Consider the following 15,511-nt stretch of genomic DNA (forward strand, 5'->3'; position numbering starts at 1 on the left):
ACGGGCTGACTGACCTCAGGCCTCCTGGCCCTTAAAGGGGCAGTCTGTCCTGTTACATTCCTCTTGGGTTCCTTTGAAAGTTCTCAGGCGTCGTCTACATTTTCTGCTCAACTAAACAGAGCAGAACCACTTTCCTACACTGCACAGCCAATCTCTCGCTGTTGCTCCAGAACGGCTGACGAGCAGAGATCGCCTCGTAGCACTAAGACCTGGCCTCTTTCACAGAACAGATCATGGCACATTGAGAAAGATGCTCTAATGCAGTGTGATAAACCAGGCAAGCTGAACGTAACAACAAATGGGCAAAGGACTTGTTGCACATGTTAGTCCTGCTTTTAAAACTTTTATTTTGGCCCTGCTTCTGCAAACATGCATTTGAGCCCAAGCAGGCATTGAGCTGACACTTCTGCATGCCAGTAATTTGTCATGGGTGAGGCCTCCCAGTTATTAGTGAAGCTCTGCTGTTGTAGGGCCCCATTGATGCCCTGCCAAGAGGACTTCTCCCTCCACCTCACACACTTCTTTGCTTCCTTAAGATGCATGAAGGTCTGCAAAGTTTTCTGGGTTTGCTTATTGTTTTAAATCACAATTTCTTTTCTCATTATCTTTTTAACCTTCAGGAATATCAGCCAGGTCTTGCCTTCCCTCTCCCATTGCAAGACTCCTCGGAGGACCAGAGAACTGGAGCGGGAACCCTTAGTAGATTTGAAACATTCTCTCAGCCATCTGAGTTAAATAGAGGCTAACAAAAAGAACCAACTACCCCCCGGGTTTTAAACAGCCTAACAGCCCCTTTGCAACTCCTTGGTAGTTCACACTTCATGCTCTGCTGTTTGCGACAGCAGGAGCCTAGAGACTTCCAGAGAAAACAGGACAGACAGTATAATTAATAATAATCGTCCATCCATCCATCCCCCAACATTAAAAACCACACACTTCAGGAGGCAAAAATCCCCAACCCATTCCAGGCTCTCTTTACCCCATGTGAAGACTCAAATATGGGTGCAAACTGGTTTGTGTCTTTCCTTTGCAGGCAGCCTTTCGCTCAGGAGAGACCAAACTGCGAGGAAGTGCTGGAAGCAGTGCGGAGGACGAGCACCCAAGAAAGAGGGCAGATCTCTGTGCCCTGCAGTGCATCAGTTCAAGTTGGGAACAATTGCCATGGGACAGGATGAACTGGACGGGAATGAATGTACGTCTGAGCGGGAGCTCCCTGTGCAGCGAGAGGCTGGGAGGGGAGTGGGAGGCAGGCTTGTAAGAGTCTGTGGCGTGGTAACAGCTCTCAGACACACACACATGCTCGCTCTCTCATACACACAGATGCTCACATAGCCCTAGGAATTAGAGACACGGTTTGCCAAGGAGGCAGGTACACTTTAGACTCTGGCTACAGCTAACTTGTCTTCACTCCCCTCCCAGCAATATCTCCATCCTGTGGTTCCAAGGTGCCAGGTTCTCGGGCTGGAAGCAGGAGTGGAGAAGTGGACTCTCCTACCCCTTTCTCGGGCAGGCTGCAGTTCTCTCCTTAGCTGTGGGGATTTATGTCCAAAGCAGAGTGCTCCTTGGGCAGTCGGCCGAGTCGTCTGTGGAGACCCAGGACTGCCTTCCACCAGCAGCCTGGGCTGAGACAGGAGAGTGCTGGGGTTTGGAAAGGTAAGTGAAATTCAAAATCATTTCAGAATAATGGATGGGGAAGGGAGCTGGAAATATCAGAGGAGGTGCACAGGTTATTCAGGTTTGAGAGTGTGACTGTGAGTTAAACTCTGTGGAAGGTCAGGAAACTGGGAAAGCCTGAGTTATTTTGCAGTGGGATTAAGCATCACTGTGTAACTGGAGGTACAGCAGGGAGATCATTCTGCAATCTACTACATCTGGTGTATAATGCATCTTTCAGTGCCCTCATGCTTCAGCTACTAAGTACGGCATGTGTTTAAAGTCCATAGTTATAGTCTAAGCCCAGAAGCTGGTGTTAAGTATAATCTTGTTTCCCACAAAGCATTCTCTGCAATTGCATTCTGTCCTGATAGTCGGATTTGATTTACCGCCTGCAAATTCACTCTTTAATCAGTTTGACTGCTTGCTGAGAGGTTTATTTGAGGAGGGTTTAAAGGGACAGACACTATGACCAGAAAATGTATTCTAGCCTATTGGTATTTTCCATAGACTGGGATACTCTGTGTAACCCAGGGCAAAGGACACTGTAAATTTATATCCTCTTGTTTCTAAGTGCAGTGTGTGCAATGTATGGATACAGCCAAAGACTTATCTGAAGGGACGCCCCATTGACTAGACTGTCATATTTCATTGCAATGGAATGGGTGCAACCAGAGCCTTAAGAAGTAATTATTTAAAGGAATGAAATGAACAAGTATGTGAGTGTTAAACCTCTTAACTTGCAAAATAAAACCTCTTCTCTCGCTCTGTCCTGGAACCTTGGTGTGGTTCTCTCTCCCTTCCGGGAAATCTTTGTGTGATATTATTGACACCCGTAAATTGTTCTGGATTCCTTGTTCTCCAAATGAGCTCAGACAGGATTTAACAGCTGCTCAACAAGACGCCATCAAATTTACACCATCAAAGTGGTCAGAGCAGAGCATTTGAAAGAAAAAAGATGTTAAAGAAACCAGCGCCCTGGGAGAAAGCAGTGACATGCCAGTCTGTGTTGGTGCTGCTGGCTAGCAGGGTTGGAAGGTCGGCTGGAGGTGCAGGGGCCATGCTGAATGGGAGTGAGGGGAAAAGGCAAACAAAAGGACTTTGCGCTGACTGGGCGGGCTACGTGGGGAAGGGCTGACTAGTTCTGTGACTTCCAATGGAGCTCCAGGCATCTGCAGGATGGTGGTCGTAATGGCATGCTAAAATGTATTGTACTGTTCAGCCATGAGGTGCCGCTGGGTGTGACATACTTTATTTAAGCTAACCTCAGCCAGACCTGGCAGAGCATTAAAGGATCTCAAAGTGAACACATCTGGAGCATATAGGCAGCTCTGTAGCCAGTCCATAGCTGGTACAGGAACATGACAGTGGTGAGGGACCCAGTTGTAGTGCCCCAGGGGTGGTTCTAGTCCAGGGAAGGCTTGGCACAGGACAAGTGAAGGGGATGGCTTTGCCGGATTGAATGTCTAGCCTCACTGAAAAGCCCTGTTGCTAATCTAGCCCTGTCAGCTGATCCCCTCCACCTGTGCATCGCACGGGATCAATTCAGGGCTGGGGTCCTGTTGGTTCTGTGTAGACACCAAAGATCCACTTGCTGCGAGGCTAGCGGCTTGCCCCAGTGTCCTTGGCCTAAACGTCCCCTCCCACCCACTGTTGGGCAGGGTGATTCATAGATGTTTAAGGACCACTGTGATCATCTAGTTTGAAATCCTTCATAATACAGAACATAGGAGGGCCCTGAATTAATTCCTGTAGTTGAACTATAGCATATATCTGTGCAGAGTACCAGTTGGCTGCTGCCCAGAGGTGGCTGCATTTTAGTGCTGCAGAGTTTGCAATGTGCTTTGGGATCCTTTGGGTTGGGAAGTAGTATAGGCATTATAAGAAAACCCCACCCCTGACCCCCCCAGCACCGCGCCACCGAAACAAAAACAAAACAAAACCCTCGAGCGCCGCCCCATGAACAAAAACAAAAACACCGCGAGCGCCCCCCACCACCCCAACATTGGCCACCCCTTATAAAGTGCCGCCCCAAGCACGTGCTTGGTCGGCTGGTGCCTGGAGCCGGCCCTGTTGGCAGTTATCCACATCCCAAACATGCGTGTACCTGCCCAATTACAGGAACTGATGCGTGTGCCAGACCAGTTGTGGCAGGACACCTTGGTCATTTATGGGCACTCACTGAGTCCGTGGACACAAGCTGTGTTTAGCCAGCTATCTCCCTAACCAGCTGGATGCCTGGTAAAAAGTTGCCAGATGGCTGGGGCCTTACACATCGCCTGAGTCTTGCTCCAGGTCTCAGAGCAAGTGAGCTCATGTAACTCGCACCGCGGAGCACAACAGGAAGAAGCGACTCGCCGCAGGGCATGAGCCTGTGTATGGTAAAGTAGCCCCTATCTGACTGGAGCCCGTGTCTTCTTCCAGCTCAGTGGTGTGTCAGTCCTGCCAGCGGCGACTCCCAGAGCTGTGCCTACCTTCCACAGCGGGATGGAACCTAGGAGAAAAGCAAAGATGCCTGGCAGCAAAGACCTCCTGGGTTAATTCTTCTATTTCCTTTCTACCCCCAGCTAGACTGCTGGGCAGCAGGACGTTTCCCAGTGTCAATATGACACCTATGGCCAGATCTAGGCCCCATCACAGGGAGTAGCTGCATGGTGCCTGTTCTGGGTCCCCCCCTACATGCCCCAGGGCCTTGCATCTGGTTGCTGATGCAGTGCTGATTGCTGAACCCCTGGGCAGCAGTGCTCAGCCCTTGCAGGCAGCTATCCATCCTGCTTCACGAATCTTTGCCCTTTAAACAGCAGCCCTTGGAGCAGTGACTGCAGGAGCTGGACGGGCACTGGGGCTTGATGGAGAATGTGGGCCCTGGATTATTGGCTGGTTGCACTCAGCAGCAGCCCACGCCTCTCCTGGTAAGAGAGCCGCCTTTGATTCCTTCTGACCCTGTCAGTGATGGACGACAGGGCCCGGGCTTGTCCCGCCTGTGCAGTCCAGTGCTGCTCAGTTCTGACAGCCCATTGTGGCCCAGCACCAGACCCAATGCTGAGGCTGTGCTGGGGTTAACCCTTCCTATGCTGGGCTGAGCACAAGTGCCCAATTACCCGTGAAATGGTGCAAAATGAATGACAGTGTTCTGCAGAATATGAATCTGTGCAGCGTGGCTGAGTGATGACTGTGGGGGCAGGGGGACAGGATCACAGGCTGCCGATATCTGGAGGAGGTGCAGGAATTACAAATGTGACAATGAATACAGGCTGGGTAGCAGAGAAAATCTCCTGGGCATGCAATCGACTGGGCCCTGGAAGGCTGGCAGCACTCACTGTGCTAGCCTTGCCATAGCCAGGGAAAGCCGTCAGCAAGCAGGCAATGGAGTGGCTGGGACCTACCAGGACCTTGTGTCTCTCACTGCTATGATTCCAGTCACTGATCCTGTTTTCCACCCATCCTGGCTATTACAGGTGGGCGTGCAAGATTTGCTCAGATCCAAGCCTAGTCTGGAGCATGAGGGAAGAGACTCTGAAGGCAGTCCCCTCTGCCAGGCCTCAGGGCAAGGTGGCTCTCTCACAAGTGCCCCCCATGGGCAGTACTCTGCCTGACCCTTACCTGGGGCAGGGCACAGAGAGCAGGGAGGGCACAGGGAGTTGGTGCACCAGGCCAGGAAGAATTCCAGTGCCTACCTGTGTTCAGGGGAGCCCAGTGGTGGCTCTAGTCCTGCTCCCCTGGATACGTGCCTCTGCCCCTTTACACACTGGCTGGCACAGCTGGTAGGCCACATGGCAGGGGAGTGAGCTGCATCTCTCCAAGCTGCATCCCTCGGCTCGCCCCACAGCTTGGGGAGGCCCCCAGCATGGTTGTTAGGGTTGCCAACTTTCTACTCGCACAAAACCGAACACCCTTGCCCCGCCCCTTCTCCGAGGTCCCGCCCCCGGCTCACTCCATCCCGCCCTCCTGTTGCTCGCTCTTCCCACCCTCACTCACTCGTTCATTTTCATCGGGCTGACTCAGGGGGTTGGGGTGCAGGGGGGTTGATGGCTCCAGCTGGGGGTGTGGGCTCTGGGGTGGGGTACAGGAGGGGGCTCCGGGCTCATGGACAGGGCCAAGGGGTTCGGAGCGTAGCAGCAGGTGCAGGGCTGAGGTGTGTAGGCAGAGGCCTGGGGCTAAAACAGCTGTTCTCCAGCCAGTAACCCAGTGCCCTGGGGGGAATCCAGCTCTACTCGAGTGCCAGCCCAACAGGGCTGGGTGCCTCCCTTTTCAGGGCCCACGGCTGGCCTGACGAGCCCCCCAGATGCTGCAGGTTGGGGCTGATGCCGACCACAGTTCTTTAACTGCACTGTGCCTGGTGGTGGGGAATGGCTTTCTGCTCACAAGAGCCTTCAGCAGCCAATCAGATTTCCAGTTTGCTAGCTTCTCTGTGGTGTGTAGACAGCTCCACGTGCATGGGAAGTATGGGCTTCCACAGTGGGACTGCAGCAACCAACCTGCTGCTAGACAGAGTATGTCCCCAGGCACTTGGTGATGTGGCTCCAGCACTTGTGTTGCTTCCTCAGAACACGTGTGGCTGGAGAGCAGCACCCCCTATGCTAGGATTATCCCTCGATGTTATGGAAACGCCGTTTGCATCCCTCTTGTTCTCTGGCTGCAATCTCATACGCCCTCCCACCCGACGGCTGCCTACTGGGCAGTGCAATAACAGCTGTGACTCAGCCAGTGCTCAGGGTGCGAGTATGCGGCTGTTCCTGGCTAATGATTTGTGACATCTTAGTAGCCCACAGAGAAATGGTGCCAGGCCCACATCCAGCCCTCCCAATGCAGGGGACAACGCCCACCATTGACTGCACTGAATACACACCGGGGCAATTTTTGTGTTGTAGAGGGACATGTTGACATATTGAGAAGATTTCAGGATGTCCATTACAAATACATACACACATCTTGCCATGGCCAGTGCTTTTATGGGAGCAGGGACAATGGAAGGGGTATCCACTGCCCCTCAGATCCTGCCAGCTAGGCAGTACCGGGACAGTGGGGAGCACACCTTGTTGCTCCTCTCAGGAGTCACATGCTCACCCAGCTGTGCATATCACAGCCAACATATGTACTAGCTGACTGGGACATGGGACATCTAGGGGATGTGCAGAAAGCACAGGGCAGTGTGGGAGGTGGGCACAGCTCCTCGCCCTCTCTCGAGTGCTTCAGATGAAGGTGCAACCCCTCTCCCCTCCCCCCCCCCCCAGTTGTGGATGTGGGATAATCTGCTCTGAATGTCACAGTTACATTGGAGGGATAAAACATTTACAATTGATATAAATCCTCATGCTTCAGGGCATAACCCAATCACTAATGGGTGGGGTCAGGAAGAAACTTCTCACACTGGCAGGGATATGTGCAGCTTCATCTGCAGTAGCTGGTGCTGGCAGCTGTCAGAGAGAGGATACTGGATTGGCAGAGCACTGGTCTGCTGCTCTGGATTGGCAACCCCTATCACAGCCTATCAGACATAGGGAGGTGTATAAACCACTGCCAATAACCCTGGCAGCTATGGCACACCTACTGCTCTAGCAGTAACATTGTGCCCTCCTGTGCAATGGGCCCAGGCTTGAAAGTTGGGCTCTAGGATACACCGGGAGTGGGAAGATGCTAGAGACTGGGATCACGTGGTCTGTCCCAGGAATCAGAAGCTGGGGAGCAAGAGCCACACTTCAGGGCACACCTCAGCCTGCAGGACTGTGGCCCAGTTGTCTGGCTGAAGGGCACTCACACACCAGTCCCTGTCCGGTCTCCTGGTGGTATTGCACAGGCCCAGGGTATTTCAGAGTGCTCCCAAAGTCCTGTGAGCCTGGCTTGCAGGATGTGAGGTGGTGCCGCTGGAACTGGGCGCATCCCAGGACACTCAGCCTGGGCCGCGACCTTGGCGCCAGTGGCATCTGTGGGAGCTGCCCTTTGCATTGCCCCAAGCACTCAGCATCGCTCCAACTCTGCTCCTATTGGCTTCAGGGAGAGCCAAATTAGGCCATCATGAAGCATAGCGGAAACTCCCGCCCCTAAGCTTTACCTTCCTCTCTCAGCCAGCACAGACAGAGCTGGAACTGACAGCACAGCTCCCATGGCCTGCAGCGGCAGCAGGAGCAGACTCGGAGATCACATCAAGACCAGCCACTTCCTCCCTTCTGGTTGCTTCCTGTGTAGGTTAGATCATGAGTCGCCCCAGCTCCGCTGGCTGGCCCAGCCCTGAGCTAGCAGTGCCTCCTGCTCTGAGGTCGTGGGGTCACCGTCTCTCACTGTGTTACCACACCCAGGTTCCTGCTCCCTGATGTCCTGAGACCATCCTACTTCACCTCTCTCCCGCTGGCTCTTTCTTTGGTCCCTGCAGGCTCCTGGATATCAGGGGGCCCTTCATTTCTCTGCCCTCTGTCCCTTTGTTTCTCAGTTCCCCCTCTGTGCCTGAGGGCCCCAAACAGCACCAATAGCAACTGGCAGACTGTGTGAATCCCAGGACAGGTGATACAAGCCCCCATACAGGCTCAGCCTGCTGACTGTGGGCAGGGCCGGCTCCAGGCACCAGCTTAACAAGCAGGTGCTTGGGGTGGCCAAGGGAGAGGGGCAGCACCTGCGGCAATTCGGGGGTGGCAGGTCCCTCACTCCCTCTAGGAGTGAAGGACCTGCCGCTGAACTGCCGCCGCCGATCGCGGCTTTTTTTTTTTTGCTTAGGGCAGCAGAAATGCTGGAGCCGGCCCTGACTGTGGGCCAACACATGCTGGGCTCCAGTCAGCATCCGCTCTTGTCCAGCTAAGGAACAACAGAGGGAGAAGCCCTTCCTGGAGTGAGCTGATGAGTCTTCCTTCCTTAGCTCTGGAGAGGCTGCTAATCGCAGCCAGTCCTCAGTGAAATGCACTAGCAGAGAGGGCCCTACATGCTGAATGCAGCAGACATGCTTCTCGCTGGGACTTAATGCGGGGGGTGGGGTGGGGGGGTGTCCTGCACCCACGGCTGATTCACCCCTCAGCTGCGCTCGTTAAGGGCCGAGAGGGCTCCAATTAAAGCTGGGCCCTGGAAGCACTGCTGCTTTCCCAGTGCCCAGGAGGATGGTGGCTGTTAGAGGTGGGTTCAAGGTGGGGAGATTTGGCTCCGGATTCCAAGCACCCCAATGGTCAGGGTCTCTGGAGCCAGGTTTGGCCAAAGGCTCTTTGCCGACTGGTCCTGCTGGGGGGTGGAAAGCACTGATTGACAGGGAAACGAAGGGTTGGCTGCCCAGCTCCTCCCTATGTTTCCCTGAGCTGAGCAGGACACCCCGTTACATAGCTTTGTGCCCTGCTGATTGCAAAGGGGTTTGCTCCGGCAGGGAGGCTGAGTGCAGACTCACTGGCTAGCTCACCAGTCCCCTGGCTGTTTGGCTGCAGCCCAGCGCTCTTGGAACACCTGCACGGCTGCACCCTATGCTACGCATGTCCCCTTCACTGGGCCAGCATCCCAGGGGACATTGCCCCTAACGGCTCGGGGGCTGCAGCGGGAGCTAGCACTGCAAGGGTTAAGAGCAGCTGTTGTTCAGATCAAAGTGGGGAGGCTGCTTGTGCTTTAACAATGGCCTGAGAGCCGTTTAACCCCTTCTAGTCTGACACCAGACAGACACCCAGGCGCTGCAGCTGCTGTAATGTCACTGCTGAGCCTAGGCCTGCTCCGGGAGAGTGATGGAGCTGCCCAAGGAACTCTGGTGCCTCTGGGACACTGCCTCCCCCACCCGACCCCCAGCTGGGCTGGCAAAAGGGAGGGGAGAATTTGGTCTGTGGTGCAGATGTTTCCTTGAGCCTGCTGGTAGCAGTGACTCAGCTCGCTCTAGTTATCAGAGAGAGGGTGCCCCATTTTGCACCATGGCTGGCAGGAGCAAGAGCAGAGGCAGAAGGGATGGGTGGGCCCAGTGAATCCTCCCAGGCTGTGCCAAAGGGTGGGGAACAGTCCTGTGTCCATGCAATACTGCAGGAGGAGAGCAGCAGTCCCAGCTGGGCTGTGGGGAGGGGGCATCCCAGGCTGTGCTGCAGGATATAAGGATAGTCAGCATGGATTTGTTGAGCACAAATTGTGTTTGACAAACCTAATAGCTTTCTTTGACAGGATAGCAAGCTTTGTGGATGGGGGAGGGGAAGCGGTAAATGTGGTGTATCTTGACTTTAGAAAGGCTTTTGATACTGTCTCACAAGACCACCTCAAAAAACAAACCAGGGAAAAACAACCTAGATGGAGCTGCTATAAGATGGGCACATAACTGGCTGGAAAACCATTCCCAGAGAAAAAACAAGGAGTCTTCGTGGCACCTTAGAGACTAATAAATTTATTTGGGCATAAACTTTCATGGGCTACAGCCCACTTCATCAGATGCATGGAGTGGAAAATACAGTAGGCGGGTATAAATACACACAGGGCCATCCCTAGCCATTTTGGTGCCCTACGCAGTCCCTCCACGGAGGTGTGTGTGGCCCCAGGCCTCTGTGGGGGTGGAGGGCTGGCCCCAGGCCTCCGCAGTGGGGCAGGAGCAGGCTTGGAGGACAGGGGGGAAACTGCCCCCCAGCACGAGCTGGCGGAGCGGGTTGGGGCCGGGTTGCTTCACTTACTGCTGCCCGGTGAGTGCAGGGCAGGCCCGACCCCACACTCATGGGGCGGTGGGAAGTGGAGTGACCCGGTCCCAGCCCACTTGGGCTCTGCTCCCTGGGTCACAGCCTTGAGGCTTGGGGGGCAGAGGGGAACCGCCCCCCAGCACTCACTGGTGGCGCAGCTGGGAGCCTGTGATGCGGAGCGGGCTGGGGCCGGGTCACTCTACTTACCGCCACCCGGTGAATGCAGGCTGGACCCCTGTTGCAGTCCTCAGGGGAAGGGATGGAGTGGGGGCGGGGCTGGGGCAGAGCAGGGGTGGGAAGAGGCGGGGGGGCGGAGAAGGGGTCATATAGTCACACTGCACCTAATCTCATAGAATCCACTGGACATTTCATGAGTTTTACTTTTTATTAGTGTCATTTGTGGTTTATAGATCCAAAATCCTTCAGGGATTGTCACAAATGAGTGTAACATTCTCAACTGTGGGGTGTGCATTGGCTGAGCCTGGGGCAGGGGGTTGGGGTGCAGGAGTGAGGGGTACAAGCTCTGGGAGGGAGTTTAGTGCAGGAGGGGGCTCCGGGCTGGGGCAGAGTGTTGGGGTGCAGGAAGGGGTGCGAGGTGAAGGCTCCAGCTGGGAGGCACTTACCACAGGAGGCTCCCAGTCAGTGGCGCAGCGGGGTTCAGGCAGGCTGCCTGCCTGCCCTGGCCCCACGTTGCTCCCGGAAGCAGCTGGCTGCTGGCACGTCTCTGCGGCCCCTATGGGGAGAGAGGCAGCAGGCCTCTGTGTGCTGCCCACACCTGCAAGCGCCGCCTCCGCAGCTCCCATTGGTCGGTTCCTGGCCAATAGGAGCTGTGGGGATGGTGCTGGGGGCAGGGGCAGCACACGGAGCCGCCTCACTCTCCCTCCCCTTCCCCTCAGGGGCTGCAGAGATGTGCCAGCAGCCAGCCGCTTCCGGGAGCAGCGTGGGGCCATAACAGGCAGGCAGCCTGCCTGAGACCCGCTGTGCCACCGGACTTTAAGTGGCCCGGAGATTGCAATCGACTGGCAGAGGCTCCAGGATCAACAGGTTAGTGACCACTGATTTAGATAATGGCATAGAGAGCACACTTAAAAAGTTTGCGGATGATACCAAGCTGGGAGGGGTTGCATGTGCTCTTGAGGATAGGATTAAAATTCAAAATGATCTGGACAAACTGGAGAAATGGTCTGAAGTAAATAGGATGAAATTCAATAAGGACAAATGCAAAGTACTGCACTTAGGAAGGAACAATCAGTTGCACACATACACAATGGGAAATGACTGTCTAGGAAGGAGTACTGCGGAAAGGGATCTGGGGATCATAGTGGACCACAAGCTAAATATGAGTCAACTGCTGTTGCCAAAAAACAACAACGATCATTCTGGGATGTATTAGCAGCAGTGTTGTAAGCAAGACATGAGAAGTAATTCTTCCACTCTACTCTGGCCTGGTCTACACTACGAGTTTAGGTCGACTTTAGCAGCGTTAAATTGAATTAAGCCTGGACACGTTCACACGACGAAGTCCTTTCTTTCGACTTAAGGGGCCCTTTAAACCGGTTTCTTTACTCCATCTCCGACGAGGGGATTAACGATAAAATCGACCTTAGCGGGTCGGAATTGGGGTAGTGTGGACGGAATTTGACGTTATTGGCCTCTGGGAGCTATCCCACAGTGCTTCTTTGTGACCGCTCTGGACAGCACTCTCAACTCAGATGCACTGACCAGGTAGATAGGAAAAGCCCCGCGAACGTTTGAATTTCATTTCCTGTTTGCCCAGCGTGGAGAGCACAGGTGACCACGCAGAGCTCATCAACACAGGTAACCGTGATGGAGTCCCAGGATCGCAAAAGAGCTCCAGCATGGACCGAACGGGAGGTACAGGATCTGCTCGCCATATGGGGAGATGAATCAGTGCTAGCTGAATTCCGTAGCAGTAAAAGAAATGGCAAAATATTAGAAAAGGTCTCCAAGGCCATGAAGGACAGAGGCCATAACAGCAGTGCCGCGTGAAAATTGAGGAGCTACGGCAAGCGTACCACAAAGCCAGAGAAGCAAACAGAAGGTCCGGGGCAGAGCCACAAACTTGCTGCTTCTATACGGAGCTGCATGCCATTCTAGGGGGTGCAGCCACCACTACCCCAACCGTGTGCTATGACTCCCTCACTGGAGAAACACACAGGGAAGAGGGTTCGGGGTACGAGGAAGATGAGGATGGAGGTAATGTAGGTAGCTCACAGCAGCAAGGAAGCGGAGAAACCGGTTTCCCCAACAGCCAGGATATGTTTGTCACCCTGGACCTGGAACCAGTAACCCCCGAACTCACCCAAGACCCTGAGGGCACACAGGGGACCTCTGGTGAGTGTACCTTTGTAAATATTACACATGGTTTAAAAGCAAGCGTGTTTAATGATTAATGATTAATTTGCCCTGGCAATCGTGGCCAGTACAGCTACTGGAAAAGTCTGTGAACGTGTATGGGGATGGAGCGGAAATCCTCCAGGGACATCTCCAGAAAGCTCTCCTTCATGTACTCCCAAAGCCTTTGCAAAAGGTTTCTGGGGAGGGCTGCCTTATCCCGTCCGCCATGGTAGGACACTTTACCACACCAGGCCAGTAGCACGTAGTCTGGAATCATTGCATAACAAAGCATGGCAGCGTATGGTCCCGGTGTTTGCTGGCATGCAGACAACATCCATTCCTTATCGCTCTTTGTTATCCTCAGGAGAGTGATATCATTCACGGTCACCTGGTTGAAATGGGGCGATTTTATTAAGGGGACATTCAGAGGTGCCCATTCCAGCTCTGCTGAACAGAAATGTTCCCCGCTGTTAGCCATGCGGTGGGGGGAGGGGTGAAGTGATCATCCCAGAGAATTGGGTGTGTGGGGGGAGGGGAGTTAGTTGGGTTTGTGCTGCATGTTAACCTGGAAACCGCAGCCCCTCCTTTTACATTGCAAACACATTTTAAATGGCCAACCCAATTCATGCTTGATATGGGAAATGAGGGCGCTGCTGTTTGAAACCATTCCCACATGTTAAGAAGGTTAAAAAAGCCAAAAGACTGTGGCTTACCATGGCTGCCTGCAAGCCGAAATCTGTTGCCTGGCACTGCGTGAGTGATCTCTCACACCAAACCGGCAGGCCCTCACTATAAGAGGAAAAATGCGACCTTGTAACGAAAGCACATGTGCTGTGTAATGTGAACAGCAAAATTTAACGTGAAAGAGTGTACCCATTGTTCTCTAAAATGTGTCAAACTGATATGCTCCAGCGTATGGTTGATCTGCAGGAAAGGCAGCAGGAGCAGAGACCGCCGCTACAGCCCCTGTATAACCAACAGCCCTCCTCCCCAAGTTCCATAGCCTCCTCACCCAGACGCCCAAGAACACGGTGGGGGGGGCCTCCGGCCACCCAGTCACTCCACCCCAGATGATTGCCCGAGCATCAGAAGGCTGGCCTTCAATAAGAGTTAAAGTTTTAAAATGCAGTGTGTCCTTTTCCTTTCCTCCTCCCCCACCCATCCCGGGCTACCTTGGCAATTATCCCCCTAGTTGTGTGATGAATTAATAAAGATTGCATGAATGTGAAGTAACAATGACTTTATTGCCTCTGCAAGTGGTGCTTGAAGTGGGGAGGGGAGGGTGGGGTGGGGTGGTTGGTTTACAGGGAACTAGAGTGAACTGTGTGGGGGGGGCAGAGGGTTCATCAAGGAGAAACAAACAGAAGTTTCACATCGTAGCCTGGCCAGTCACAAAACTCGTTTTCAAAGCTTCTCTGATGCGCACCGCGCCCTGCTGTGCTCCTCTAACCGCCCTGGTGTCTGGCTGCGCATAATCAGCAGCCAGGCGATTTGCCTCAACCTCCCACCCCGCCATAAATGTCTCCCCCTTACTCTCACAGATATTGTGGAGCGCACAGCAAGCAGCAATAACAATGGGGATATTCTTTTCGCTGAGGTCTGAGCGAGTCAGTAAGCTGCGCCAGCGCGCTTTTAAACGTCCAAATGCACATTCCACCACCATTCGGCACTTGCTCAGCCTGTAGTTGAACAGGTCCTGACTCCTGTCCAGGCTGCCTGTGTATGGCTTCATGAGCCATGGCATTAAGGGGTAGGCTGGGTCCCCAAGGATCACGATAGGCATTTCAACATCCCCAACGGTTACTTTCTGGTCTGGGAAGAAAGTCCCTTCCTCCAGCTTTCGAAACAGAGCAGAGTGCCTGAAGACGCGAGCATCATGTACCTTTCCCGGCCATCCCACGTTGATGTTGGTGAAATGTCCCTTGTGATCCACCAGGGCTTGCAGCAGGATTGAAAAGTACCCCTTGCGGTTTATGTACTCGGTGGCTTGGTGCTCCGGTGCCAAGATAGGGATATGGGTTCCATCTATGGCTCCACCACAGTTTGGGAATCCCATTGCAGCAAAGCCATCCACTATGGCCTGCACGTTTCCCAGAGTCACTACCCTTGATATCACCAGGTCTTTCATTGCCCTGGCAACTTGGATCACAGCAGCCCCCACAGTAGATTTGCCCACTCCAAATTGATTCCCGACTGACCAGTAGCTGTCTGGCGTTGCAAGCTTCCACAGGGCTATCGCCACTTGCTTCTCAACTGTGAGGGCTGCTCTCATTTTGGTATTCTGGTGCTTCAGGGCAGGGGAAAGCAAGTCACAAAGTTCCATGAAAGTGCCCTTACGCATGCGAAAGTTTCGCAGCCACTGGGAATCGTCCCACACCTGCAGCACGATGTGGTCCCACCAGTCTGTGCTTGTTTCCCGTGCCCAGAATCGGCGTTCCATGAACCTGCCCCAGAAACACCATGATTTCCACATTGCTGGGGCCTGTGCCTTGTGAGAGGTCTATGTCCATGTCAATTTCCTCATTACTCTCGTTGCCGCGCTGCAATCGCCTCCTCGGCTGGTCCGGGTTTCGCTTTGGCATGTCCTGGCTCTGCATATACTCCAGGACAATGCGCGTGGTGTTCATAGTGCTCATAATTGCCGTGGTGATCTGAGCGGGCTCCATGATCACAGTGCTAGCTATGGCACCTGGTCTGAAAAAAGGCGCGAAACTGGTATCTGACGGACCAGGGGAAGGAGGGAGGAAGGGAGGGAGGACCAAGTGACGACATGGTGTACAGGTACAGGGAATTAAAATCAAGAAAGGTGGCTGTGCATCAGGGAGAAACACAAACAACTGTCACACAGAATGCCCCCCCCCAAAGATTAAACTCAAAACCCTGGGTTTAGCAGG

General features: G+C 53.8%; 1 protein-coding gene across 1 annotated transcript in view; it reads left to right on the forward strand.

Moving 5' to 3' along the window:
* The first annotated feature begins 1,309 nt into the window (after positions 1-1,309).
* Positions 1,310-15,511, forward strand: part of LOC117883489 (glucagon receptor-like) — a 47,634-nt gene continuing 33,432 nt past the window's right edge. The window contains exon 1 of the mRNA XM_034782752.1: positions 1,310-1,653. The gene's annotated coding sequence lies outside the window, so the exon portion shown is untranslated. The remainder of the gene's footprint in view (positions 1,654-15,511) is intronic.

The sequence above is a fragment of the Trachemys scripta genome, chromosome 10, assembly GCF_013100865.1.
Source record: "Trachemys scripta elegans isolate TJP31775 chromosome 10, CAS_Tse_1.0, whole genome shotgun sequence".
NCBI lineage: Eukaryota > Metazoa > Chordata > Testudines > Emydidae > Trachemys > Trachemys scripta.